The 27,547-nt window shown below is 41.1% G+C and overlaps 1 protein-coding gene and 2 long non-coding RNA genes across 6 annotated transcripts in view; 1 reads left to right on the top strand and 2 right to left on the bottom strand.

Annotated features, from left to right (window-relative positions):
• The window catches only part of FGF13 (fibroblast growth factor 13), a 233,279-nt gene that overhangs the window by 198,617 nt on the left and 7,115 nt on the right, over positions 1–27,547 (top strand). The window lies entirely within an intron of this gene.
• Positions 1,411–6,397, bottom strand: LOC137863739 (uncharacterized). The gene is made up of 2 exons (XR_011101095.1): positions 6,238–6,397; positions 1,411–3,697 (listed from the first exon to the last, which is right to left on the bottom strand). It is a non-coding gene; the product is annotated as an uncharacterized lncRNA (long non-coding RNA).
• Positions 20,927–27,547, bottom strand: part of LOC137863506 (uncharacterized) — a 64,086-nt gene continuing 57,465 nt past the window's right edge. Inside the window, exons 3-4 of the long non-coding RNA XR_011100926.1 lie at positions 21,923–22,196; positions 20,927–21,322 (exon numbers count right to left, since the gene is read on the bottom strand). This is a non-coding gene — a long non-coding RNA (uncharacterized lncRNA). The remainder of the gene's footprint in view (positions 21,323–21,922; positions 22,197–27,547) is intronic.

The following is a 27,547-nucleotide window of genomic DNA, read 5'->3' as shown; positions in this document are numbered from 1 at the left end:
CTGATACCATTAGTCTGCTGGTTACAGCGAGTGCTTCTTTGCTAATCCAGGTGCACTAACGTAATTCATCAAGGTGCACACACACAATTTGTTTAGCACCAGCTTTGGGTACTGGGAGGCACATGTCTGCTCTAAAAATCCTCCCACTGAAATTCTGTATCTTCCTTTGTCCTCCCCAGCATCCTTGCTAGTGCACTCAACACCTGCCTCATTTGGAAAATGGCTGCAAGTTTAGGCACTTTGCAAAGTGTCTGGAGGTTAAGTAAATGCAATTTGAAAAGTAACAGGTCCCATTTAAATGATGGGGGCATCCATTAAAGATGTCCAGGCACTGGGCACTGGTGCTTTACCTGTGTCCCACTTGTGCAGGCACTGAGTGCCTGGCCAAGACAGCCCTGTGTCCTTGTTCCTGTGGTGCAGGACTCCTGCTGTGTGCATGGGTTTAACCCGTCAGCTGCTGTTCAGGTACCCTTTCCACCCAGGGAGCTCCTGGTCCCTCTCAAGGCAGAGCCCAGACAGCAACCTTTACTGTGAGTACCCCACCAATCCCCACTCTCACCCCTGGGTGCTTTTTAAGCTGGTGCCCTCCTGGGCTGGGCAACGGTAATTCTTCAAATAGCTTTTAGCTGGGTTAGAGACTACGGAAATCCATCTGCTGTTGGTTACTGGCATTGACCAGTCAGCAACACAGTTGTGTGCATCTGTGACGGTGCCCTTCCCTGGGGTGATAAAAGAGTCTAATTCAGGGTAGTTTATTAATAGAAATAATTGGGCGGAGTTTATTAACAAAAATAATAATTGATGAAAAATAAAAAAATTAGTTGAGAGAGAATTCTAACCTGAATAGCCACATTTTATCTTTTAGTCTATTTTTCCTTGATATTTTCTGCTCCAAGAGTAAAAACTTTAATGTAAGCCCTACATTTTTGCACGCATGCATATTCAGGGTTGTAAATGAAAGGAGAGTGACAGTTTTGCATTTAGTAACTTCACACCCACACACCTCTCTTCTTTCTGATGCTGACACTTCAGCCTTTGAAACAGCTCCCAGGAGCAGTCCTTGGATGCAGGCAAGTGAGATCTAAAGAAGGAACCTGGATGTGCTACTGTTTGCACATTGCACCTGGAAAGGCCTTTGAAGAAGGGCACTTTTCTAGATGAGTAGCTCAGAAATTGTTTCTTGTTAACTCAGGAGAAAACCTAAAGCCAGCTGAAAGAAGAAACTGCATGTGGAGTTTTCCAAGGGCTGGTTAAGCAAGCTAAAATATCATACCACCAACAGTAGGGGCAAGGTGAGGATCTCCTCCTGCTGGCTTTGGAGGGATTTTGAGATGGCAGGGGATCCTGCTGTCTACCAGTTTCCACAGGCATGAGGTGGATCCCCTCAGCATGCTGCAGTTATTCCTTACATTATTGCTTTTTTTTTTTTTTTTTTTTAAATACCTTGACAATTTTTACTACAACTAGCTCATCCTGTCACTTCCCCTTCACTTCCTCTCTTTTTGTGTCCACTTTTCTCAATCTTTTATTTATCACATTTCTTCTTCCCCACCTCTTCAACAGGGAGGGTAGATTTCATTCTCATTACCCACTCCCTCTTGCTCACAGAACCTTTTACAGGCCTGGTTCAAAACTTGCCAGAGCCCATACGAAGGTTTGAATATAAAAATGACAAAATGCATTTCACATTTTGGAACAAAAGAAGTTTACAAACATTTTTCTCCTCCCACTTGCTTTAGAGAACACCATAGCTAGGAAGGGCTTTTCTTTTCCAATCACTCCACATAAAACAGGCATTTATTACAAAGAAATCCATTTTCAGTTTGAGTGGAGGTGGCAGGCAATACATATTCAACTCAAATCATACATATCTGGGGTAATTTTAAATTGCTATAGCTAGGAATCTTGTGCGGTATAGGCCCTAATGATCCTTAACTGTTCACAGCAGAGCACACTTTTTCATGAGCTTTGTTTAAATTAACATCAGAGTGTGTTTGCCTCTGGGAAATAACAGTCCTTTCCCCCCAGGTAAAAGGATGTGCTTGAATTGCCTTTGCAAAGTCTTTGGATGAACTGCTTAGGACTGTGATGATCTGTGTGAGAAAGAAACGGTATCATTTAAGTAATGTCATTTTTATTTGAAATTCAGCTTGTTAAAGAAAATGTTTGAAAATGGGCAAAAAGTGTGCTGCTTTCTACCAAAGGTGTAGGAGCTTTCAAAGTCTGAAAGTCTTACTGGGACATGGGGATTAGGTTTTTTATTTTCTTCAAGGGGCCAAAAAAATGAGCCATGGAAAAATCCACTGATAAAAATAAGGCTGGAAACAGAGCAGAGAATTGCCAAAGGGGAAAGCCAGGCTATAAGAGAGGGGAGAGAAAGGAATAAAGAAAGCAGCAGAAATAGGGAAAGGAAGAAAGAAAAATCATATAAAATATGATATAGGGCAAGTATATTAAAGATCGTACAAGTCATCCATCATCTCTGAGATTGGATTATTCTTAACTAAGTGTAACTGGGCAAAGTATATGTTTTTTGTTTGCTTGTTTGGTGGCAGTGTGTTTTGTTTTTCATGTAGCAGATTACACGGGAAAAGAAGTGTTGGGGAAAATTAATTAGTGGTGGGGAAAGTTTATATACTGCAAGCTGAACCCTTTGACACATGAAGTCTGCATGGATGAGCCAGGCAAATGCAGACATTAGTAATGAGGACTAAATGGGCCCATGTTTCCTATTGTCTTTCTTCATCAATTTAAAACATTCAGTAACGTTGAAAGCAAAGGAAGATATTTTGGGGGTGGTTTTATGTGGAGAAATGCACACTTTTCAGATTTTTCTCAATTTGAATATGATTTGGATGTGCATGTTGAAATTTTCCAGAAATTTTTGCATGGAGCTTAACAGCAAGAAGGAAAGTATTAGCAGCAGTGGAAAACATTTAAAATTGTCAAAGTGGTGTGAAATATGATCATAGAAGGTCAGCATAGAAACCGTTTCCAACAACCTAAATTAGGTACACAATCAAGCCTTCCCCTCAGCTCTGCAGGTGAACCAAGTCACATTTGATGGTGAGGTTCCTTTTATGAGTTTTACAAAGTGTTAGTCCATGGTAGCAGACGATTTAGACTTCAGAAGTTTTTTGTCTCCAATTTTGTAGTTTTCAATGAAGAAGTTTTAAAACCTGCAGGAAAATCGCTGTTATTTCTTATCAGATGGGAAGCAGCAACTAGGAGGTAGGGATGCTGTGGACAGCTTGCAATGCCCCAGGCAGCTGAGACCTGGCTCTCCTCAGCTGAATCTTGCACTGAAGGCAGGCCCTGCATCTCCAAGCCCTCACAAGAGTCTACATCCTGATTTCCAGAGCTCTGTACACCCAGTCCCTCTGGTCCCACCATGAAGAATGAGTGCTCTAAGTAGGCAGAAGCAGGGAGTCCCTTACAATGCTTGTCTACGTGGGAGCACTCAGACATGTAGGTTGTCCCCGACATGTCCTAGTGACCTCCACACATGCTGTGCCATTGGTGCAAGCAGGGTTAATCTCTTTGTGGGTCTGTGTCCTTGTCAGCATGGGTAACATTCCTCTGGTCCTTGGTGTGACTGCACAAATGATGATCTAGCATCTTGCAGAAGCTGCTGTTAGAGCCCAGAGTGCTTTTGTCTGACCTCTGGTCTGACCTATTGAGCTGCAGGAGTCTAGCCCTTAAATCAAGGAAGACAAAGACATAACCATAGATTTAATACATATTTTTAAGTACATCTTGTTCTTTGTTTACGTGGGACTTTAAAATACTTTTCCTCCCCCACCTAGAACTACTTTTCAGTATCAACTGAAGAGTTTGCCTGAATCTGTATGTTTTGTACCCAGTGATGGATTTTCTGAGTCACCATTGCTCAGGATGTGAGGTATCCATGTTCTCTTCTTATCTCCCCTTCAGGAAATGGTGTGGAACCTGCAACACCTTATCAGAGAGTTGATTTTGTGAAAGCAGCAGTTGCTTTTGTGCTTCCTTAAAAGTGGGGTCCAAGCGTCAAGGTTAAGCAAAAACATGAGTTAGCATTTCTCAGCTGGATATGAGTGCTCAGAGAAACCCAGCATTTATTAAAGTCCTATACTTATTCCTGTTATATTAACAGTGCATATTTTGGTGTGGTTAAATCAGCTCAGCACGATCTAGAGAAGGCGGCAATTTAATAACGGTGATTTGCTCATTTAAATGAGGCAACTTATTTTTTTCTTTGTGAATTTGGTCGTCTATGCTTGTTGCTGTTTGTATTCTGCTGCTCATTAGGCTCATTGGAGCTGTAGTAATGATTGCTCTGGAGCTGGATTCTTATTCCCATACAAACTTTTAGCTGAGCTTTATGTTTCTTATAACCATTCCCAAGGAGGAACAAATTGTGCTCCAGGGAAGTGTGTAAGTAGGTTGGTGGTAGTTGAACCAGGACAAGGAGCTGCTTCATTGCCTGGCTGTTCCTGGAGTGGTTGTGTTGACTCAGGTCCATTCGAGGTCTCACTTGCCATGGGAACTGATTATGACTCTAGATATTGCCTGCTTATAGTTTGCACCGAGTGGGAACCTTACCCACCTATTCCAGGCAGAAGAATGAAAGACAAATGCAGGAGGGTCTTACATCATGACCAGACAACCTTAGGCTGGCCTAGGCTGCCCACCAATTTATTCTCTCCAGGTTTAGATGTGGTGTCATAGGAATAGTGCCATGACCAGGGTCTAACAAGGTTTCACTGTAGCAAGAAAGGTGTTTGTTTATTTCAACTGCAGGGTACCCTGTAAACAGGGTGTTTCTAGGCCCTGCCTAAAATGGCCTTCAGGTAAGGTAAAGAGCACTTGAAATCCACCTTGTGTGCATGTCACTTGCTGGCAGTGGGGAGCAGCCGAGTGGCTGGGTGGTGAGGGCCAGCCTCCTGCCCTTCTCCAGAATTACATGGGAACAATTTTTAAGTGCTGCTGGCTGATTCATTGTGCTTGAGACACACAGCCACCTGGAAGGTATTCCTTCTCCTCCAATCTTATCTCAGCCATTTACAAAATAAATTGCCGTCAGTCCTCAGTGTGTCTGCACCTGGTGCATTCAGACCTGAATATTGATAACACATATCCAGCATAACCATGTAATAAATAAACAATTAATGCAAGGCCAGAACAAAATTGTCTTTCCAAATCTCTGTTCTGACTAGATAATCTTAGTCCTAAATACCTGGAGAGTACATTAAGCACTGAACATGGTATGGCCTTGTGCTGTGTCTGTGAGAACTGAGTGGTTTAACAGAGACAAGGCAGAGAAAGGCAAATTTTCAGCTCTGTTTTGCACCAGGCGATAAGAGGCACAGGGGGTGAAGACTAAGGCTGCGCAGTGGTTGGTGGTGGAGCCAGGCCACAGCAGGGTTTTCTGAGGGTGCTGAGTCCTCCCATGTTCTGCTTTTGCAGCGTAACCCCGGAGACGGTGTGGTCCACTTAGCACTAAATCTTTCTTTATTAAAAACAACATATGCTTATCAGGCATTTCATTTTCTGTCTCACTGCTTCTGAATATGTTGTTGTGGTTACACTAACCACTCGTGCATTTTTCTGAACCATTAGCTGGTAAAAGCATTTTCTTTTTATGTTGAGAAGTGATAAGGGTTAAGTTACAACCTCCCTGAAAGTGTTTTTCTGTGGGAAACAGCTTCCTGCATATCAAACAATATATTCACCCTTCTAGGTCAGTCTCTTTGCAAGTAATTTGGTGAATCTGTCCTTTTTTTCCCCAGTTATGATTATAAGTGGCTCCATTTATGTACACAGAGCCTCTGGACACATCTTGTAATCTTCTAGTGATGTGCTGTGGGTGGGACTGAGAAAAGTCATACCTAGGACAGAGCTCATCTGGTAAACAGCTGTAGGAGTTAAGACTTTGCTTTTTCTTACCAGGATTGATTTTTGCAATAAAAAAGTTAATCAAGCCCCTGAGATCTTCCCTACAATTGAGTTACAGTAGTTACTGCAAATCTCCCACTTTACTATAAAAAGAACCGTTCCACTCTTAATTGGGAAATGTGCTGTAAGTGCATAAGGGGCAACATTTCAAACTTGCTGGGATCTGAATAGCATCAGTAGAAATCATTAAATAAAACAGATGTTTTCCTTCTGACAGTCAATCCAAGGGTAGTGGTTAGACCCCTTAATGGAACTTAATGAGACACTTAGCAGTCCATTTCCTACTGCTCCTGGCTTACTTACAACATCATCCCATCAGCGTGCATCTTGCAGGAGTAGCAGCGAAGGTCACGAAGGCTGTCTGGATACGGCAGAAGTTTAAGCCCAATGCTTGCACGCAGTAGGTTCCCAAGTGGGTCAAAAGGGTCTTCTCCCTTCAAGACAGCTGCAATTGTATGTTAAATATAAAGGCAGTGAAGCAAAAAGAAAAAAAAAATGTGCAGGTTACTTGAAAAGATGCCTATTCTTGAGTTCATCATAGTTTGGTGTCAGTTAAAACACTGATACTTCATTCTTCAGGTCATAAAAATAAAAGGCTTCCATCCCCACCCTCCCATTCTCCCCCCAACCCTCTTCCCCCCCCCCCCCCCCCCCAAAGAAAAAAAAAAAAATCCAAACAAGAAAGATAGAATCAAGAAGTATTACAGCTCACTGTTAGCCAGGAAGAAACAGATGAGACTAAACAGCCTTCATTTGAAAGTATAGCATTTCCACTAAGTTCTTGCTGATGGTGGTCTTATTTTCTTATTCTTATCAGTCACTGCTCTTACAAATCCAAATAGATGACAGCTTTAGGAAGATACTTGAGGAACCAGGATCAGGAATCCACTGTATGAGGTGCTATATAAAAACATCTATAAAACAGGGCTGTTCATCCATAAGGATAACCAAAGACTTCAGGAAAATACAGTTCAGGAGAAAAATCGTAGGAGAGAGATGACTGAATTCAGAAGAAAAACTGGAAGTTTTGATTTCTAAAATTTCTGTTGGAAGATTTTCAAAATATTGTATTGTGGCTTAAAAACATTTCAACATTATAATTTCAGTTTTCATGTTGTATAATACCCTGAGTGTAGAATTTTAAGAACATCAAGAGATGATCTCTGATAACAGGTTTTGTGAAAAGATCAAGGGTTTTTATTTTTATTTTATTTTATTTTTGCGTTGATTTGAAATAAGAACAGATTTTGTAGTGGCTTGTGGTGGCTTGGTGTTTCCTATGGAACTGAATTCATTTACATTATTTCTAATAATCTTTTATCATTTGATAGAGGCATCACAAAAATGGATGGAGCACTTTTTTGTGCGCTTTTTCTTGCAGTTTTTGTGGAGCACTTGGGCTTCAGAGAAGTCTATGAAGGGGTCTGCAGTTCTCATCGCAGCTCATGGTTTGTGTGCTTTGTACTGGCTGGGGATAGGGCAGCAGCAGAAAGCCACATGCTGAGTAGGCGCCTCATGCTGGCTTCTGCCCTGGGGTCAAAATAACTTGCTGGTATCTGGAGCCCTCATGGTTGGGAATTAATTTTTTGTATTTGGGGTGAAACTACAATACAAACTGAGCAGAACTTGGATAAGGTTGGTCAGTGTTTTTGTGTGGGGTGTGTGTCAAGGACAAATTGTTTCCCAAGATCTATAATAGATCTACTGTGTTCAATAACAGCAACTATCTTTGGTAATCCTCAGTAGATGGACTGGATTTCTTGGGAAATAATAACACTGTGCTTTTGCTCATAACAAGCACTGTAGATAAAGATGTGTCTTTACATAACTTTCAGGTGGCTGAAAGATAACTTGCTCTCTTGGACAAATTAATGGCCAGTGGAAGCCTATATGAAAGGCTGTGAAGATATTAGAATGAGGCACTGTCCTGCACACTGGAGTTCTTCACTTTATAAATTTAAAAAAGATAATCTAGGTTATTTAAAAGGAAATTGATTACATTTCTGAGATACTTAGAAGTACATATTTTGTAGAACAGTTCTATTGATTCTTGATGTTCAGCCTGTTAGTGATGATGGTAAGAAGCATGACTTTTTGAAATCTGTATAGGAAGTTCTCCTAGGCATTTCTCATTTACAGCACATGAAACATCCTGCCACATATGCAAATGCTTAAAAGCTCAGAGTAGATCAAAAAATCTCTTATTTTTTTCATCAGCCATATTTCCTTCAAAAGGATTCTCCTGAAACTCATTGTAAACTCTTGCTTTTGATCAGCATAAAGTTTTTCTACTTTTCCCTCTTATTCAAATCCAAAGCAAGGCAATAGTTAGCTATATTTGTAGCTAGTTTTGTGAAAGTGATCACCAGAAAGCCTGGAAATGGTGAGGCAGATCTCACCTGCAGCTCCTGGGAAGAAGTCAGTTAACAATTAACGAAATCAAACCACAAATGAGGGTTCTTTAGTTTTGAAAGAGCAGTTTTGGGAAAAGCAGCGTCATTTGTTCCTGGTATATCTTTCTGATGCTGAAATAGAGATGAAAAAGAATTTTATTTCCTTTTATTTCTCAAATGCAATAATACAATAAAAATAGGTCATGCCATTTAGTGTGAAATAGGCAGTGGTTTCAAAGAACCAGTGTTTCTAATTTGTGTTTTTTCTTGTGGGTTTTATCACTCAACGCCCACGTTACCTAATTATATACACCTCAAATCAAAACTTAAGAATAACTTGCTTATTAAAATCTGTCATTGCTGTTAGGAAACATGTCACTGATACACACATTCTGTTTCTGGCTTGCCTTGTCAGCATCACTGCCACCGTGATACCCCGCATGCCCCCATTTACCTGTTATTTTTCTGGGTTGCTGGGAACAGGGGGAGCTCAGCTGGTGGGAGGAGGCAGCCCTTTGGCTGGGATCTCTGAATCACCTTTGCAGAACATTTAGCAAAACGAAATGGGGAGAACCCAAAGCATATGTTACTGAGATCGGTATCTGTGCCAGTTTCCCAAATGCTCTGATCTTCTTGCTTTTGAGGGATTAATTACCTGTTAGCTCACTTTACAAAGGCTTTTTTTTTTTTTTTTTTTTTTTCTGGTGCTATCTTTCATCTTTTTCCCTTGTTCTTATGCATACTCTTTCATACTTGTCACTGAGGAATATTGGGATGGGAAACTTTTATCTCTTCCAATATTGGATTTTGCTTTGTGATGTTATTGCTATATCCGCAACAACCCAATTTCCTTCTCCTCTGTATATACCTCTAGAGCTGAGTTATTGCTGAGGTAAATTTTCTCTCTTGTCACTCCACCATTTGACACAAGGTGATTAAATTAATAACGGAGGTTATTTTTTCAGAAGCTCCCTGAAAAGACTGTCCATTCAGGTAATAGGCAAAAGTGTCTCCTGCGTGCGAACTGGTGTAGCTACTTTTGTGTGTGCTACTCTTCACTCTGTGGCAGTTCTGCTGAGCTTTGGATAACATTCCCCAACCTGGGATATATGCCCCAAAATGAAAAGGCCCAAAGTGAAGAAGAATCTATTCATTAAAGCTGAGCAAATACAGGGGGAGGGGTGGGACAGTGAATATTCATTTGATTTAAAAAATAAATTAGCTTTAGCTGTGTTCTTATCCCCTTTGGCATTTATTTTCCAGAACTCTGCATCCCGTCAGATTATACCAGTGTAAATGTTCTCAGAAAGCTCATTTTTAGCAAGTATACTGAATTATTTGCATGACCCCCAGGGATCAGTTCCTTGTAATTACACAAATAACTTACTTGACTTACTTGTAGCTATGTACTGTAATTGGTGCAGCATGCAGTTGCTGATGCATGTTAACCATGTTTTACTAGTATATAGTGCTCACCAGCAGACCACCAGGAAATCTTTTTGGCCAGGGATGGAGAAGCTTCCTAGGGCACAGTACCTAATTAATTTTTAACACCATGGTAGCACCTTGCTGCTAGCGTAGCCAGCTTTCTTTTGATGTCAACCAGGCACCCATGCCAATGGTTTGCCAACACTGAGAGGTTAGTACAGTGCCACCAGCCTCTGGTGAAACAAGGTTTATCAGGTAAAAACATATCCCACTGTTACCCTGCCCTCTTCCAGGCAGAAGCCAGCAGGATCTTGTTACAGAAACTCTCACTCCAGGAAATGATTATCAAATTGCAGAAGTGTCAGTTTACAGATACCCCTGTGCACCTTTTGTAAGAAGTTGGAGGACAATGAACCTGTTTCAGCTGTAAGTGTATGATGGAAAGGTGAACATAGGTACAATGTACATGTAAATACAGAGGGAGTCTCCTATTTGCCAGGGGAAGTCTTGCAGCCCTTGACTGTTGCTTGGACCCTCAGTTACTCTTGTGCCTTTGGCTTTGTAAAAGGGAGATGTGTCCATACCCCTTGGGTGAAATGGAGATGGGATGCTGTTCCTCTAGTCCTAGCTAAATACTGTGTGCATCCTACCAAGAGTGAGTGTGGAAAAGTATAGAGAAAAAGGCAAAAGATTTAGCAGATTTAACAATGTAGAAAGATATAGTAATGAGAGCATGAGGACTTTGTGAAGATTTAAAAAACAGTAGGCCAAGACACTGCAAACTGATCTTTGTCTCAATGAGCAGGAGAGCTTGGTGGAGTCAGGGGAGACAGGAAAAGTCTGTGCTAAATGCAGTGGTATGTAAGAAGCATTCTTGGGTTTTAATCCACAATGGGAGATAAATTCCTCGTTAGCCTTGGGCAAAACATGTAAGAACTTGGTTTCCATTTCCTCCTTCATGAAAAGGTTTATAAGGAAATATCAGAGCACTGGGAGGTGCTCCTGGCAGACAAGTCCCATTTCCAACAGCAAGATAGGAAGCAGGGATCTGAGCCTCCAACCAAGAGAATCACTTTCAAAAACCACTGAAGTGTTTCCAAAAGTTTATCCCAAGTGCTGAAACTGCTGCTGAAAACAAAAATGTACTTCAGCTGTCTTTTTGTTAAGCTTTACATTACATGTGACATTAAAGATGTTGAAAATACAAAGAATTGTCTGCTAGGTTTTAAGTGTTTTATGTAGTACGTTCCCCATTCTAACAAGATTCCTTACTGTTGTTCATCTAGTCTGAAGAAAATAATTTACTTTCTTTCTGTTAGAAATCTCTAATTCTGTTGTCTTGATCTCTAATGCTGTGATAGGTCTTTAAAAATAATTGATTCCAAGTGTTTGAGGGTTTTTTTGGTAAGAGAGAATTAGAACTGGGAAGTGAGGTTAAACTGGTTGTGCATTGCATCTCTCCCTGTGTTGTAAAACAAGCTTATTAGTAAATCACTGAACCATATATGATAGTATTTTTGAGGTATATTAAAACTCAGAGTGATGGCCAATGCTATACATCATTTGATATTTAGATTACAAGCTTTTCTGATACAAGTCATGTGAATTATTTTTTAAAACAATTTGTTTTTCAGTCGGCAGAAATAATTCAGCCCTTTCCATTCCTGGCTGGTATCACTACTGGCTGCAGCTGCTGGGAGCAGGAAAGTTGAATCTCTTAAAACATTTCTTTAAGAACACTTCAACTATGTACATGTGATTACACTCAGATATTATTTAGTAGTCTTCATTTTCACAATGGAGTGCAAACATTAATTACTCCTGTCTGTCATCACTGTAGTTTAACAAAATAAGAAATTGGATATAGTGCTTTGCTTATTTGAGTATGTGTAGCTCCCCAAAGTGCATCTCTGAGAAATGAGGCTGTTATGAAGAGATTTATCCAAGGCCACACTGGGAGGTGGCAAGCTTGAATTAGGCAATTACAATGTCCTGACCCCAAACGGTGCTGTCTGATTCAAAAGGTCAGGAGAGGTTGTGTCCACACCAGAAGATGACATCTAGACCATCACTTGGCACACCTCTTTGTCTTTTCCAAAGACAGTACAGTTTCAGTGACAACAATACATGAAAGATGGGCTCTGCTGCAAAGACAGAGTGTCTTGTTTTCTCTATAATTACCTCTCTGTCTAGACAGGTCCTTACAATCTGGATGTTGGGTAGGCAGCTGGTTGGTTTAAGCTAGAATTTTATAATTCATTTTAGAGTAAGTTTGGCAAGCTTGCTTATAAACCAACTCCTGCCTTCTCTCATCTGAGAAACATGTGAGGGATGATCGTGCTCTTGGTGGGGTGAGGTGTTTCAGGAACAAGGTCTGCCCTGGTAGCAGCCCACACTGCTGCCCACTGCAGTGAGCCACACAGGGTACAGGCGTGGCAGGGCCTGCTGTTTGTGATGGTTTCTGTACCAAAATGAGAGCAGAAGAACCAGGTGTAGTGAGAAGGGACAGCAGGGCACTCTCAGCCATCTTGAAACAAGCACCAGGATTGGTTCCATGGGGGTGACCTGGAGGAAAAGTAGTTTCTGCTTGGAAGGGTTGGGGCCAGAAAAACTCCTGTGTTTAGGGAAACAAGATTTCATCCACCCCTGCCTGTGCTTGAAGCATATGAGTCGTCTTTTTTTTTTTTTTCCTTTACCAGAAATAGTCTCAGGAGTACAAAAGCTAGGCTAGCCAAGCTGACCATGAAAAATTAAAACTGTAATTCTGGCTGATTTAAATAACTGTTGTGAATATGTATTGCCCTAAGTTGACCTGCTCGCAGTTATCAGATAAAGCTTCACATATATCTATATCTCTAAGGCGTTTTGCAAAAGCTAGTGACATTCTGCTCATGCAAAGTGTTATTTAATAGATGGGAATCTGTGCCAGCACCATATGAAATGTTTTCTAGTCCAAGCCTAATTAAATTTCCACAGGAACCCCATTGCCAAGCAAACACTCCTGGTTTGTTCTGACCTCCAATGCTTTGGTTTGTTTGAGGCAGTAATGTGAAATGTCAGCAGCAGCCCAGGTAACACCACCTATTAATAAGTTGGATGATGTTTCCCATCATCAGATACTATTTTTAGCTGCTCCACACTTTGTCAGAATTTAACTACTAGATTTAAAACCTATCAGTCTTCCCCTTCTGGCTGAAGTTTGTGGGGAAGCTTCATCTCTGTCACTGCAATTATTTCCAATAATTAGACTTGGAAAACACTTCTGAATTGAGTCTTGGGATGGCAGTCCCTTGTGTCTCTATAGTATCTGAGACAAGGGATTTTCACCTGCTTTAAATTCATTATGGACTTTTGCCCTTTCTGGATGGAGGAATAGGGAAGCAAGTGTTTGACTTTGGCATGAGTTCCTTTAAATCTCTCCTTGCAGATGTCCGATAAAAATATATTAGAGTTTGGCAGATAAGGTTTTCCACAGTTGAGTTTGCCTTCAGCAAAAGAAGTAGGCAGATTTTTTCTTTTCTCCCTCACTCTCTTTTTCTTTTTTTTTTTTTCTTTTTTTTTTTTTTTTCCCTGGGGCACTGTGGGAGAAGAAAAGAGAGAGGAAATGCAGCAATGGGGCAGGGAACAGGAACAAGAGTGACAGTGAATGGAAAATGGACTTTGAGAGAGTCAGAATTGAGGATGAAAAGAGGCTGGTGAGGCAAGTTTTCCTCTATGTACTTCTACCTGGAACTCAGTCCAGGTTTCCTCAGATGTGATTTTCTGTCTGGAAATCTGCTGACCAAATAAATCTTTATTGCTTTCTATTGGTTTGCACAGGCAAGAGTAAGCACCCTGTTTCCTGGCTGCTCCCCTCCCTGCATGCCCAGCAGCACTGATGAATGGCAGAGAGGGCTTCTCCGAAACACAGGGCTAGAGATTGTATGTACAACCTGTGCTACAGACTGCAGCATAGGATGCCTTATTCTGCCATTCATCATACAGCAGAGAAATACCCTCAGAGGTATCCTCCACACATCCCTGTTGCAAACTCTCTGCTGGCATCTGCAAGCATGTGGGGTTGGCACAAACTCCCTTTTCCAACACAGGACATGCTGGTGTCCCCGTGGCCCATGCCCCTGCCTGAGGCTCCTGCCCCAGATTCAACCCAAGTGGCTATAAAACCAGAGGGCCTGGCATAAGACAAGGGTGGAGGAAGCTTGCTCCTGAGCATGACAACATTGTGTTGTACCTCTGTTCACAGTGGGACTATTTCAGCTATCTGGTTAAGCTCTCAGAGAATGCAAATTTTTCAGCAGCAGCTGTAGGAGCTTGATGGTGGAGGAACAAAGTAGGAATTTATAATGTGCATATAATTGTAAAGAGAAGGATTTTTTTTAGTGAGAGATCAGCAGTAGTGCAGAGTAATAATCATCTTAAAGGGTGACTCTCTAGAATTAGTTGTTATTTTGTTTGAGTCCTTTGAAATCGTTTCCATACTATATAATTATCTTAAATTTTAAGTGCTTCCTGCAGTGATAATGTGTGCATTTTTGCATTCTTATGTAAATGCTTTAGCAGTTCCCAGTGTAGAATTGGAAATGTCATTCAAAAACAGGTAATGGCTTTGCAATGTCTAGGGGAAGAAATTAATCTTTTTCTTCCACATCATTTTACAGTTTGTATTCTGTCGTTGTGTGGTTGTGTTTTCAGCTCTGACAGAAGCTGCCTTTCAACAACAAACATCCAGTGATCAGATACAGTAAAGCAAAGGGCTGAATTTCATCAGACTGAGCTTAAAAATAAGCGAGGCCAGCAGCCAAAATGTTACCTCTTACAGAAAGAAAATCATTAAACTGTGCACTCAATTAATCTGCACTCAGACATCCTATGCAAAGACAGATATGAATAATTATAAAAATATTATTTTAAAATAATTAAAATGTTATTAAAAATGACAAAAGTCTAGGAATCACTGACAAGATTTTTGTGTGTGTGCGTGCACGGTGTTGCTGAATTCAGTAAGCATGAGGAGTGGGTCACTGCAACACCAGCTTGCATGGCTGTGCAGGTGACACAGATGAAACCCCAAACCGGGGAAGAGTTCATTACCCAATGAGCAAGAAATGCCGCTGTATCTGGGGCTAATGTTACAAATGCAAATGTAATGCCTAAAGCAATATTTGGTGTGCAATCTGACTCCCCTCAAGGTGCCATGTAGGAACAAGGAGGGATATCACCAGGTCACTCTGGGAGGTTGCACATACCTGTTCTGACAGCAGATTATTTTACAAGTGGAAGGAAAGGAGCAAGCCTGCAGCTTCCCTGCCAGGAGAGCATCAGCTTGTGATACACGGGGCTCACTTACACTGTGAAGCTTATAATGGGGAAGGTTGTATTTGAACCAAAGCAGCAAGGCAAGAGTTCTGCATTGTACAGAAGTATGATGATTAAAATATGAGATTTAAAAGGCACTGCCTCTCACTAAAAAGCTAGTGCTGAGATTTCAAAGCAGACTGGGAGTTCAACCACATACTTTCCACTAGTTTCAAAGAACGGGTTTTGTCTACATTTGCTGGGCTGTTTTGAAAATTGACATAATTTCTTACAAATCATTCTCTTTTAATAATTCAAAGCTCAGTCCTGGAGCACTAACTCAGGCAAAGTCATGATTCATTTCATTGGGAGCTTTGCCAATATAATACTGGAAGGTTTGGGGGCTATTCCAGCAAAGGGGAAAGAAATCCCTGCAAATATTGCAAAGTGAAAACTGTATCTTGGATGTACCCAAAGTAATTTCTTTCTGTTTCAGTAGTCATGTTGCTGATGCAAGGGCTGATCTCAGGCAGACTTAGCCTGGCTTGGAAGACAGCAGACTGAAATCCTCGTCTACTCAATACTCTGTATTTAAGTTCACTTAGAATACCCTTTAACAGCAGAATCTGTGGTGCGGGAGTTGAACATAGTAGATCCACGCTTCATTATCCCCTACAGGGTTAATTTATCCCAATCGTGTTCACTGAGGGCAGGAAAATCCCAGGCGGACCCAGCTCTTAACTTTGGTGTTGCTTTTATGTGCCTTGAGGTAGAACAGCTGAATCAGAGCCTGGGCTCACGCATGCAGGTCCAGATTCAGACTCAGATCCTCAGGGATATTCAGATAGATGAATCCCATTTATTTCAGTGATAGTTTTATTTTATTTCAGTGGTAGAATTTAAGTGGAAATTAATTACCCCATTTGTTCATCATGGGTTTAGCCACAAAATCCTCAAAGTCCAAGGATGTCCACAGAGTCTTGTTTGCCTGCAGGAAAACTGCATTTCTCAACTTGCCAGCACACACTCCCTGTGCAGACTTCAGAAGGCAGCTGATCAAATTTACCGGCCTTTCTCCTGAATCCTTGCCCTGTTGTACTTTCTTCCCTCAGCCTTTTTTTTTTTTTTTCTGCTTGTTAGGTTATAGTAGCAAAGGGTAGCCCTAGACAGTAAAATGGAAGATCACCCGGTGGGTAAATTGGAAGACACCTTTTCTGATGGACAAGCTCACCTTTATGTTTTCAATTGCAGGGTGGTTTTGATCTCTGCTCTTCGGCTGGCTGCAGCCAGCTTTTATTTGCTGACTTGGAAATAGATAACCAGATTTTAGAAGCAGAACTGATCCAAGACAGTTTAGATTCTCAAGAGAAAATGGTAGTAGTTTTCAGAAGAGGCCTTGGACTTGAATTTCAGATTCCTCCTTGCTGTAATGCAAGCACAATATCTGCTAATTCAGAACCAGAAGTTCTTTGTTTTTACTGTGCTTAAAAGGACTTTCTGTAGCAGAGCTACAAAGTTTGTTTTTAACATCAAGGTACTCATGTTATTCACTTTTTTATGATTTGAGGAATGAAGGTTTCTCTGCACTACAGCCCTTCCATGTCTTCTCAGAGAGCTCCCTTTCTGTTCAACAGGTAACACTGTTGGAAGAAATTGGGACTGAGATGTTAAATGTTCCTGGACTTGAATTCTTGGAAAGTCTGAGAGACTTGCTGGTGCAGCTCTGTAAGCATGCAACAGCTCTGTAAGCTAGGGAGTGCTCATTTAATCACAGTTTGCACTAATTGTTTTGCTGAATTTTTTTTTCTCAGTGAGATAACTCAGAATGGCACCAGCTCTCCTTTTGAAATGCTGTAATACATAGGTCTGCAGGGCCTGGCTCATGAGGCAACTGTTCCATGCTGATTTCCCAGAAATTCGTGATTGTAGTCAAGGCTATCTTTGGGTAGGGTTTTAAATTGCACCCCTCCATGAGACATCTGGGTGCCTTCCAAGTTTAAATCAGCCTTGTAAGTGCTTTACCAGGGACTCACGTCTCTTCTGCTACTTAGACAACAGCAGCAGCATGTCTCCCAAAAGTCTGGCTCCAGTAATCAGTTACACAGCCCAGGGGCCGCAGGGAGTGAGACATAACCAAATAACAGACCCTTGCAAAGTCCATATCTCCACTCGGGAGAGAGAGAAAGCGGAGCTCTATAAGCCTATCTCTTCTCTGTCTCAGGCTGTCTCTTGGAAGGACAGGATTTCCTATTAGACTGTGCATTTGTTTTAGAGAAAGTGTCCTATAAATTACTGGAAAAAAAATCTATTCTTAACTTCACTGAGGACAGTTGTCTGAGGGAGTGGTTGGAGTTGTTGCTGTATCATGCAGTGAGGTATTAGTAGTGTTTCTATCTGCATCATATAGCTTGCTGGGCTCCCTTTTTTAGGGCTAACAACTAATTTATTTATTTATTTAATTTAAAAGAGAAGAAACTTTATTTTGTCCTAGGCCTGTCTGATGTTTGCAGAGAGGTTTCCCCAGTGCTCTGCCTGGGCTGCTTTCCGAGGGCCTGGTGAAGATGAAAGTAGCTGCATTTTCTGCCCTCCTGGACTGTCTGAGCCACCCTAGGGAAGCAGTCAGCCTTTGCTGAGAGCACATTGCACTTTGAGCACTGACTGTAGCACGAAGCCTCCCATTTCCTAAGCTATGTGGTGCCAGCTTGCTTGTTAGAGCAATGCAGTGTTTTAAAGCTAATACATGCTTTACCCAAATTACAGACAGATGCATGTGCTTCTGTTACCTGTGCCTGCAGAGGAGATTGGGCTATGCTCTCTTGCAGTTTTTCATGTGTAGGGTGTTGGAAAACTCCTCTGAATAAGAATTTCCATTAATCTGAGCCACCAAGTATTGCTTATAAGGAGGGCATATATGTCATTTACTGAGAGAAATTCAGTCTCCTCTTTCTCTGCATATATGTCCCTTCTTAGGTGGGGTCTTCACCTGCTGAAACGAATGTTTTCTCTCAGTCAGCATCAACTCTTGGATAAAGGGTCAGTCTTACATCTCATCTCTCTTGTATAATCCTTGATAATCTTCCTTTTTAAAGTTTTTGCCATCTGAAATCTCTCAAATCCCACAATTAGCCTGCCGTCTAATACGAACATCCCTCTGAGATCCTCTTAGCAGCATATGTTCAATAGCATAATTTAGGGAGCCAAGAGGGCGGAGGAATTCCAAAGAGCATTGCTGCTCTATATCAAGAAGCAGGGTTTGGCTGCCAGTAATGCCCTGGCACTGTCAAACTACTGAGGTTTGAAAAATATCCATCCATGGCATTCATGAATAAATGGATTGCAGCAAATCAAGCTCATTTGAAAAGGTCACATTACCATTTGGTCATACAGAGATGCTGCTTTGGTCCAGGCAGAGCTAACCAGCTCCTTGAACCTGTGACATTCCCAGTATTCAAGCTTAGTCTTTATCATTTGTACCTAATGTAAGCAAGTTAGCTGGATTAAGAGTGAAAATATCAAATAACCTTGAGTTCTTAAATCAAGATGTGTATGTTTATTAGCAGAGAACATGAACATTAGAAAGCTAATACAATAAAGTCATAGGTAGTCTTCCCCTTGGTCATATTATGATTAGGATCAGGTCCTGAAAGAATCTCTGATTTTGTTCAGTGTAATGACCTGCTTATTTCCCTGCACTGACATTATTTGTGTTTAAAATGAAGCCTGCAGTGTCATGCCTTGCAGAATAAAAATGTAAATAATAGGCCTATTGGACTGATATTAAGACTATTTTTAGCATATAATGCCAGTCTAAAGACTCCACTGCATTCAGTATTTTGTGGAGAGTTACACTGGGTTCCCAAACTTTGGCAATGTTGCTGCGGGCAAAGCACCTGCAGGCAGCCACCTGAGAGCATTGCTGACTGCACGTGGGGAAAAGCAGCAGCCAGGATAAATGCCTTTGCTGAGAACTGCAGCCTAAAAGGGTGGTATTGACCACCAAAGGATCGGCTAACCCATGGTGCAATAAATATGCAGCCACATTAATAAAATATACAGGCCAAATGGCAAGCCTGTCCTTTTGTGCAGAACAGACTCTGAGCTGACAGCAAAGCAGGGACCTGTTTGATGTAATGTGGCATTATTTCTTCTCCTGCAGCTCTTGCTGTTATTTATCTTCTGCTTGCAGCTTCTCGCAGTCAGTGAGCAGAGGCAATTTCTGGTGTGCAGAAAAAGAGCTCACTCAGCAGCGTCTGCCTCCAAGCGCTTCCTTAGGGCCAGGTCCCATCTTTCTTCACTGTCAGCAAAGGTGGTGGGTGGTGGCATGGAGAGGTCCTGGCTGAGCCGAGCCTGAGTTTGGCAGCACTGCCTGCCCAGTCTGTGGAGGGAAGAGCTCTGCCTCCATAAGCTTGCCATCAGAAGCCCAGGAATCATTCCTTACAAGAGCAGAAGAGGATGAGGAGATCATTTCCACACTGATTTGCCCAGTGTGTGTCCCAGTGGCTGTGCAGACAGGCTTTCAGACAGGTTGCAGGTTACCACAAAAACAACATTCCCCGTTGTCACCTATTCTGCTCAGCTACCCTGCTCCCTAAAAAGGGAAACCTTTCATTTCTTTCCCTTTTCCCACAGAATTCAAGGAGCATCCACTGCTAAAAGGGTCATGTCCCAGCTTGTAATTAAACAAACAGATTTAGAGCCTGCTGCAAACACTGATTAGATTATTGTTTCTTCAGCACTTTCAGATAAATCTGCATGCATTTATGAGTGACGGTCTGAAGGAGATCTCTTCCATCTCCTTACCCCAGGGCCGTTGATGTCCTGTATCTAGACTAGAGCAGTAAATCCCACACTCTTCTAATTAGGCTGCTAATTCCAAAGAGCCCATCAAGGATGTGAGTGCCAAGGGGGTGTCTGGTGGTGCAGTGCTCCAGCTTTGCTGACCTTCCGTCCTGCTGAAGTCACAGGTACCCCAGTGTGGCTGCTGCTGCCTGCTGAGCCTCACCCCAGGGTCGTTGTACCCTGCAGCCCCTCACAGCCTGTGTAACTGAAACCAGTGTTTTGGGATGGTATGGCTCAGGCAGTCAATATGGCAGCCAAAAGATCATGCTGCCCTTCCTGCCCCATGCTCCCAGGTGGTATTTTAACAAATGCTAGCCAAGTCACCTTGTTCTAGGAGCAAATTAACCCTTGGCTGCTGCCCTGTTCTCCGCAGGCCCAGCAGCAGCAGTACAGGATTCCCCCAGTGGCAGCGATCGTGTAGATGAATACGAGAGTAATTTGGTAAAAGGACTACTGGGACAGGAACACATTTTCTTTCTCAGCTGCTCTTGCCAACTTGCAGATGGCTGGGCTGTGACAGAGCGATGTCTCCTCATGCTATGTCATCGGCCTGATGGAGAGGCTCTTCCTTGCTGCATCTCGCTGCAGCTTGTTGCTGCTGTGTGGAAGACAGTACCCTTGCACAGTTTCTCTGGCCCCGTGTCCTCATGAGGAAGTGATAAAACCCAAAAGGAGAGAACAGGCAGGCAATTAGCAGCTCAGAAGAACAAACCACAAGCAGCTGACTCAAAACAAGGCAGTTGTGCTGTCTCCTGAGGTTCAGCCTTCTCTGAGTGCTCACCTTCTGCAGTTCAGGTCACTGGCCAACTTTGACGAATGGCAGCAGGCTCAGGGCTTGGCCATTAAAACAAGTGGGATGCAGGGCTGTCTTTAAGTGGAAACAGAAGATGGTCCCAGTACTTTAAAAGGCATTTTTAAACTTGGACTTTTTTTTTTTTTTAAGTAGTGCATGACACACTTAAGCTGAGGACATTCTGCACAACAGCTGTGTCAGAGAGATTTGACAATACCAGAATTTGATGTCAATTATAACTGCTAGAAATCTGATTGCAATGGCTGGCAGGTTATCTGTGTAATAATAATGTCTGTGCTACAGAATAGGTTGCTTAGCATCTTTGGGGCTTTCAGCTCTATTTCTGTCTAGAAAAAAAGAAAAAAAAAAGCTGTCCTATCTGCCTTTTGCTTCTATCACTATTTCTTTAATTTTTAAACTCGGGTACACTGGTGGATCAAAATGTCAGAAATACCATAAAATTGAACTGTGTTTATCAGAGACACAACTTAAAAGATAGAGAACTTTTGTACAAATGCACAATGGTGAGGCTGAACAGCAAAGACCATTTTACTTTGTCATAAGACAACTGACTGAAAATATCTTACCTCTGTTATACAACTCAGTGGTACAGCCTCTTTTTAAATGTTGTGTTTCAGTCCTGGAAAAAAAAAATTGAAAGGATTCAGTGAAGGGTAATGAAAATGATTAGAGGCACAGAGAACCTTTCATATGAGGAGAGATTTAAAAAGATTAGGTCCGCTTAGTTAAGACAAGAGATGAATAAGCAGAGACATGATAGAGAAATGTGAGGTAATGAACGGCACAGAAGAGGCACACTGAGTACTTTTATGTGCTGTTTTCCAAAATTAAAAGCTGAGAGAAGAAAGCTATTTAAAAAAAAAAAAAAAGAAAAAAGTTTGCTTATGATAAAAAAAACAACAATAGACCCATTTTTAATACATTTTCTGTGCTGCTGACTTCACCTGTGGAAGCCGCTATTGCAGGAAATGAAGATAATGAGCTTAGGAGAATGATGAGAAGGACTAGGTACTCTGGGGAAAATCTTGAGCCTATTGAGAGGGAAAGGGAGTTCTGCTCCGGCTTTGAATGTGAGCAGGATTCACCCATTGGCACCATCTCAAGTCTGCTGCAATGAACCACCAGCCTCAGTAGGCTGTGTGTCTCCATCCATTATATACAGCTACCTGTGCACTATGTATAGTCACTTGCTTCAGCTGTCTTTGATGATGTAAGATACCTTGATTTTTTGTCCAGGTTGAGCATGCAGTATCTTTTCCACCATGTTTTCAGAGAGCACATCTTTTCCAACATCCCTATTTTCAGTAACACTGGTGCAGCTCTTGCTCTTCAGCTGACATGCTCAGAGGGTAGCTCGTGGTGCTTTGGTCAGCTGGGAAACTTTAGTTCATCTGCTTGACTCAGTCACTTGGGAGGGGAATCATGAGAAGCTGCAGCAGATTGGATTCAAGGTCCAGCATGCTTGCAGTCCAGAGATGATCAGTGGCACATACCTAGAGAAGAATATGAGATCAGAGTGTGGATGTACAGGGAAAAAAATGCAGGATACTACATTTTTTAGTTACTGGGGATTACCTCACCCAGAAGATATAATGGTGGTCACCAGTCCTTGGCCAAGCATGGAAGGGTAGTCTTGTGCAAATCATGGGCTTTATCATGCAATACGGCCTTTGGCTATACATTGAGAAAGTTATTCTACTATATATAGATACTATTCTTTTTAAACCCCAACCCATGCTTATGCCAATGGAGTTCTCTTTCTGAAGAGGTTTAAAGGTTTAAATGCAAACTTATATAGAGACTTTTTAAAATAGGTTTTGAAGCAGTAATAGGGCTTTTGTGTGTGTGAAGCAATCAAAACTAAATATGACGAAGTTTTTCAACTAGGACTGAAAAGTCTGGTGCCCTAAAGCCAAAGAAACTAAAAAAAAAAAAAAAAAAAAAAGTAGATGCGAGCATTAGAAGATTTTAAAATATTTATAGAGCATTCGGGAAATTGTAGAGGTTTCCCTGTACCACACATCCAGGATCATTAGGGGTACACACATTCAGCACAGCTCAGCACTGATGCAGAAAAGCATACAGGGACAAAGTAAAACTTCTCTGTTATTCGTACCATGTAAATTGTCTTATAACTTTGTGAACTGGATTAGGAATGGGACCTGTGCTTGACATCTGTGAGGCATTCTCCTGGGCATCTTGCAGAACATTTAAATGACACTGTAGACTTCCTTTAATGAGATTCATTTCCTCTGCAGTATTCAGAAGAGTGTCATCTTTCTGTATGTATCACGCATTAGTTCTCTTGCCCCAGTTAAGGAGTGCTTTGGTTAATCAACACAGCTGTGGAAGTGGAGCATCACCAAAAGGCAGGGGAACCATACCATGATCATGCATCGTTCCTGTCTCAATTAAATTTCAGCACTCTTTACAGTCATTGAGGCTTTTCCCTGGGGTCATCAGGCAGTACATTCCTTGCATGGGCAGACCGTGCTGAGTGGTGATGCACCAAACTTTAAATAGGTATTTATTGATGTGCCTAAATGCCACTTAAAAATCTGGGCAACAATGACCTGGACAAATTTTCACAACTGAATCACTGATGAGACTAGTAAAAAAGTAATGAACAAAACTCAAACCTGCAAATCTCTGTGTTTGTGATTAGTATGTTTTCTACTTCAGTTCACTGTGTACATTCTTCACTAAGTTTGTGCATTTGATTTTCTGTTCAAAGGAACAGTGTCAAGGGAATAATTACAGGATCTTTGCAATGCTTTTCTCATAGATTCAGTGAATACCTAGTGACAACCTGAAATCCCACTCTGGAGATGCTAGATATCCTGCTGATTCCTTGGGCTCCATTTTACTCTTTCTGGAAGCTTTGTCCTAAGTAAATTTACACACCACTGAGTATTTGTGCTTCACTTCATAAATTCCTGCTTATTGCAATCACACAGAATCACAGAATTATCTAGGTTGGAAGAGACCTCAAGATCATATCCCAGACAATTCCATGCTATGAACTTGGTTGGGATGACCTCCTAGGAAAATTGTGCCTTCCTCTCTCTCTTGCCAGCAAGTAGGTTTCCTAATGAAAGAATTTACTATACCCTTTCTACATAATTTTGAATTTAACTTTCTTTCCTGGATGGTCACAGTGCCAGTACACATGCCTTCAGCTTGCAGAGAACTCAAGGGGAATTATACTGTTCCACAAATTACAACTGCATTGTTAGACAGACTTTTTAATCATAGTTCTGGAGGACCAGTACTTATTTATATATTGTGAGTTGCTCCCACCCAAAGCACACGGATTCCTCACAACAGGTAAATAGGTAAATTTAAGCAAAATAGACAGTGTTGGGGCATTGTATTCTATCTGTGGGAACTGTATTATCTGATCCAGAATAAATTATTTCAAGCTAATTATAAGTTTCAGTCACTATTGCCAATGGATTTTGGAGGCTTCACAAAATACCAGTATCTTCAGAAAAGAAACTGGTATTTCTCACGGTGGTGGCCTAAAAGCTGTTATTTCTGATAGCCTAAAAGTTGAAGTGATCTCATCTTGTACAGTTGATATCACTGCACAATACAGGGTGATGATCCAAAGGATACACCCTGGAACTTCACATGCCAAGATGGAGAAAATCAATCTCTGTTAATATAAAAAGGCAGGCTCACTGGTGCAGAAAATCACTACTCTGGAGCCTTAAAGAGGCTCCTTCAAAAATTCATGATTATAGAATGGAATCTTGGGCTACATTATAGTCCTGAAAGAAATCAAGATATGGAGGAAAAAAAAAAAAAAAAAGAAGAAAAAAAATTCACTAGGTAGAGGAAATAAACAATAAACACAATAAGCAAAATCATTGATTACAAAGAATGTATGCTCAATATGTAAGAACATTTTCCAGGTTTCCCATGTACCCAATACTTCTTCCAAATTGTTTTCGAAGTTAATTTCTCTTTTGTTGCTTCTTTGTTCATCTTTTTGGAGCTTTTTGTGTGTGTGGTTTTTGATTGTTTGTGGTGTTGTTTTTTTTTTTCATGCCTCTAACACTAAATCTATCTTAGTGAATATTTCTGATTGTTCTGGTCAACTGCTGTTGGAAGCTGCAAAACATTCATCTTGTAGTGATATAAAGAAATTTAACAAACAGTATTGACCTAAAGACTTAAACTTACTGCTCTGTAAAGTATTTGGTCATGTCCCCTGCCAAGGTTATCCATGATGTAAATATGTTATGCAATAAATAGCAGAGAGTAAGCATCTTTGCCCTCCTTTTGTACACTGTGCCTGCAGCCATCTTGATGAGAGGTTTCTATAATATGACAGAGTTTTGCAGACACTGTATACCTTTCTTTAAAGCAGATTTCCCATTTTCTGTCTGTGGGGAGTCTGAATTCCTGCATTACAATCATATGGGGGCCATAATAACTAATATTCAGTCCTAGTGTAGATGGGTGTGATGGCTGATAATCTGGATGGTGTTTGGCTTGAAGCATGGCTTTTGCACAATTAGAGCAGGAAGAATGCCAGGTTTGCTTTTACGGTAGTTTAGCTTTCGGCATCGGTAGGCCTATACCTCAGTATTTGTAAGGAAGAGACCAGATTATTTTGGATATAATTTTGTCAGCTGCCTGGAAATACAGTCACTCTAAATATATGCTACAATGCCTTTTTTACTATATTATCATACACCAAATTATTCCCCTTTTTAATTATTTTCATATATCTAATGCAGCTGCAGATCTACTCATGCAGAAACATTTCAGTTGTTCAGCTGATCAGCTCAAAACCAAGAAGCAGCTTCTGACATTTCATCCTCCTGCTTCCTTAAGCATGGCTGAGTCATGACTACAGTGAATCCAGCACTTTCTTTAACTTTCATTTATTCATTTATTCATTCATTCGTTGTTAAGGGTGAATGTGCGAGGGGCTTGGATGAGTGCAATTTACTGTCATGCAGGCGCCGTCATCCCTGACTGCTGAAGTAAGCTGTGACTGAAATACTATTTCACACAAATGCTTACTTTCTCGTCTGTTTTGTATAACTATGTATTCATAACATTTGACACCTCAGAACTCATTCAAATTATTTTCACTGCAAAGATGGACTTCCCTTCAGGACAACTGGAAGACAGGAAAAACCAGGGATGATATTATCGCTATGTACTTACATCTGCTGATACCTGCTTGTGGCCTTAGAATTCAACCATTATTTATATTTATAATTTTGCATATCATTCATTATATAAGCTGGAAAACATCAGTTTTTATTCTCTCGAGAATTAAAGCTCTCTTTAAGATTTCCCAACTTCACTTCGTGCTTTCTCAGTGCACTATCAAAGAATTTGCTAGCAAAGACAACATAATGGCCATTTTGTACTTGCTGCTCTGCACTGTATTTTAAACAAGTGTGGGAATAGAAGCCTGGTCCATACCCAATCAGGTTGGCAATCTCAGAACAATATGCTTTAATTGTAATACCCTCAAATTAGGAGCATATCTGCTAGCATTCCTTAATAAAAGCTTCTGTCTGCAGTTCCCCTTCCCCACTCTTTTTTGTTTGTTTGTTTGTTTTGTTGTGTGATTTTGTTTGTTTGTTTGTTTTTGTTTTGTTTTGTTTTGTTTTTGTTTAAATGAGTGGTAAAGACACGTTGTATAAACTAAAGGCAGATGATGGGTAGGAGCAAGCACCTTCAAAAGGTATGCAGCTGCTTAGTATTCAGGTGCAAGCAAAGCACTTCAGCTTCTGTAAACAGCTCGTTTGGGATCACCATTTATTTGGCACAGAGGAAGCCTTTCCCACCGTGCAGCATCTTCTTGAAGCTACAGCCATAGGCTAGAAATTAAGGAGATAGCAGTCAAGATGAAAGCCCATGATGTCATGCCCAGTCAGTCAGATGAATGAAGGTGATGTGCTGCAATGCTGAAAAAACAGAGGAAATGTGACTCAGTCGCTGAACATGTTATTGAGAAGCGTCTTTATTTCTGTGCCCCACGACAAATAACCACTGTGGTCATGACACTGAATCGCGGGTTGAGGCAGGGAGAGGACGGCTGTCCATGATGCTTGCAGGGCCTGACTCTCAGCTTGGTGGGCACCAGCAGGCAGTGTCTGGCTGTATGCGGGCACTGCTGCAAGCTCATTCGCAGTGAGTTCCACCATGGCATGTTATTGCAAGCCTTGCAGCCAAGGGGAAAATCAGGGATGAAAGAGTTTTTTAGTGTCTTTATTTCTGTTTCTTCACTCTGCTTCAAGGGACTCTTGGCTCCTGCTGCTCATACTGAGGTTAATTTTCTTCCTAAGAGAGCTGGAGTAAACGTGGTTCTATTTGCAATCTGACCCTCTGTCACTGCACACAAGCAGGCCTTTTGTAACTGAAAGAGCTCCAAATTACTGTACATAAACCATAATCATCCATCGGGAGCACTGTAGTTTTCTATTTTGCTGCTAATTGGATGATACACTGGCAATAGTCTTTGTTAACATGGCTAGCACTGGGCAGGGTACAGTGAGAGAAGGCTTTTATTTAGAAATGTGGCAAACATATAGTTTCTGTCTCTGTTTGACAGCGATTGAAACCAGTCGTCAATTAACTAAATAACAGCCAATTACTTTGAAGGAAAAAGGAAGAAAATTTCTTACTTCACATTCTTTGTTGAAGCAAATGCCAATCAGAGGATGGGAGGTTTTTTCTTTCTCCTATGAGAAGACAAAATGGGAAAAGATGTGCAGAAAATGTACAGTATTTGTTGTGTTGTGTTGTTTTGTTTAGTTTTTAAATACCATCTTTATTCTCATATAGGAATATTCAGAAATTAAATAAGAACATC

The sequence above is a fragment of the Anas acuta genome, chromosome 13 (genome assembly GCF_963932015.1).
Source record: "Anas acuta chromosome 13, bAnaAcu1.1, whole genome shotgun sequence".
Classification (NCBI taxonomy): Eukaryota; Metazoa; Chordata; class Aves; order Anseriformes; family Anatidae; genus Anas; species Anas acuta.
The sequence above is the reverse complement of the archived record's forward strand: the minus strand, read 5'-3'. Positions and strand labels throughout refer to the sequence as shown.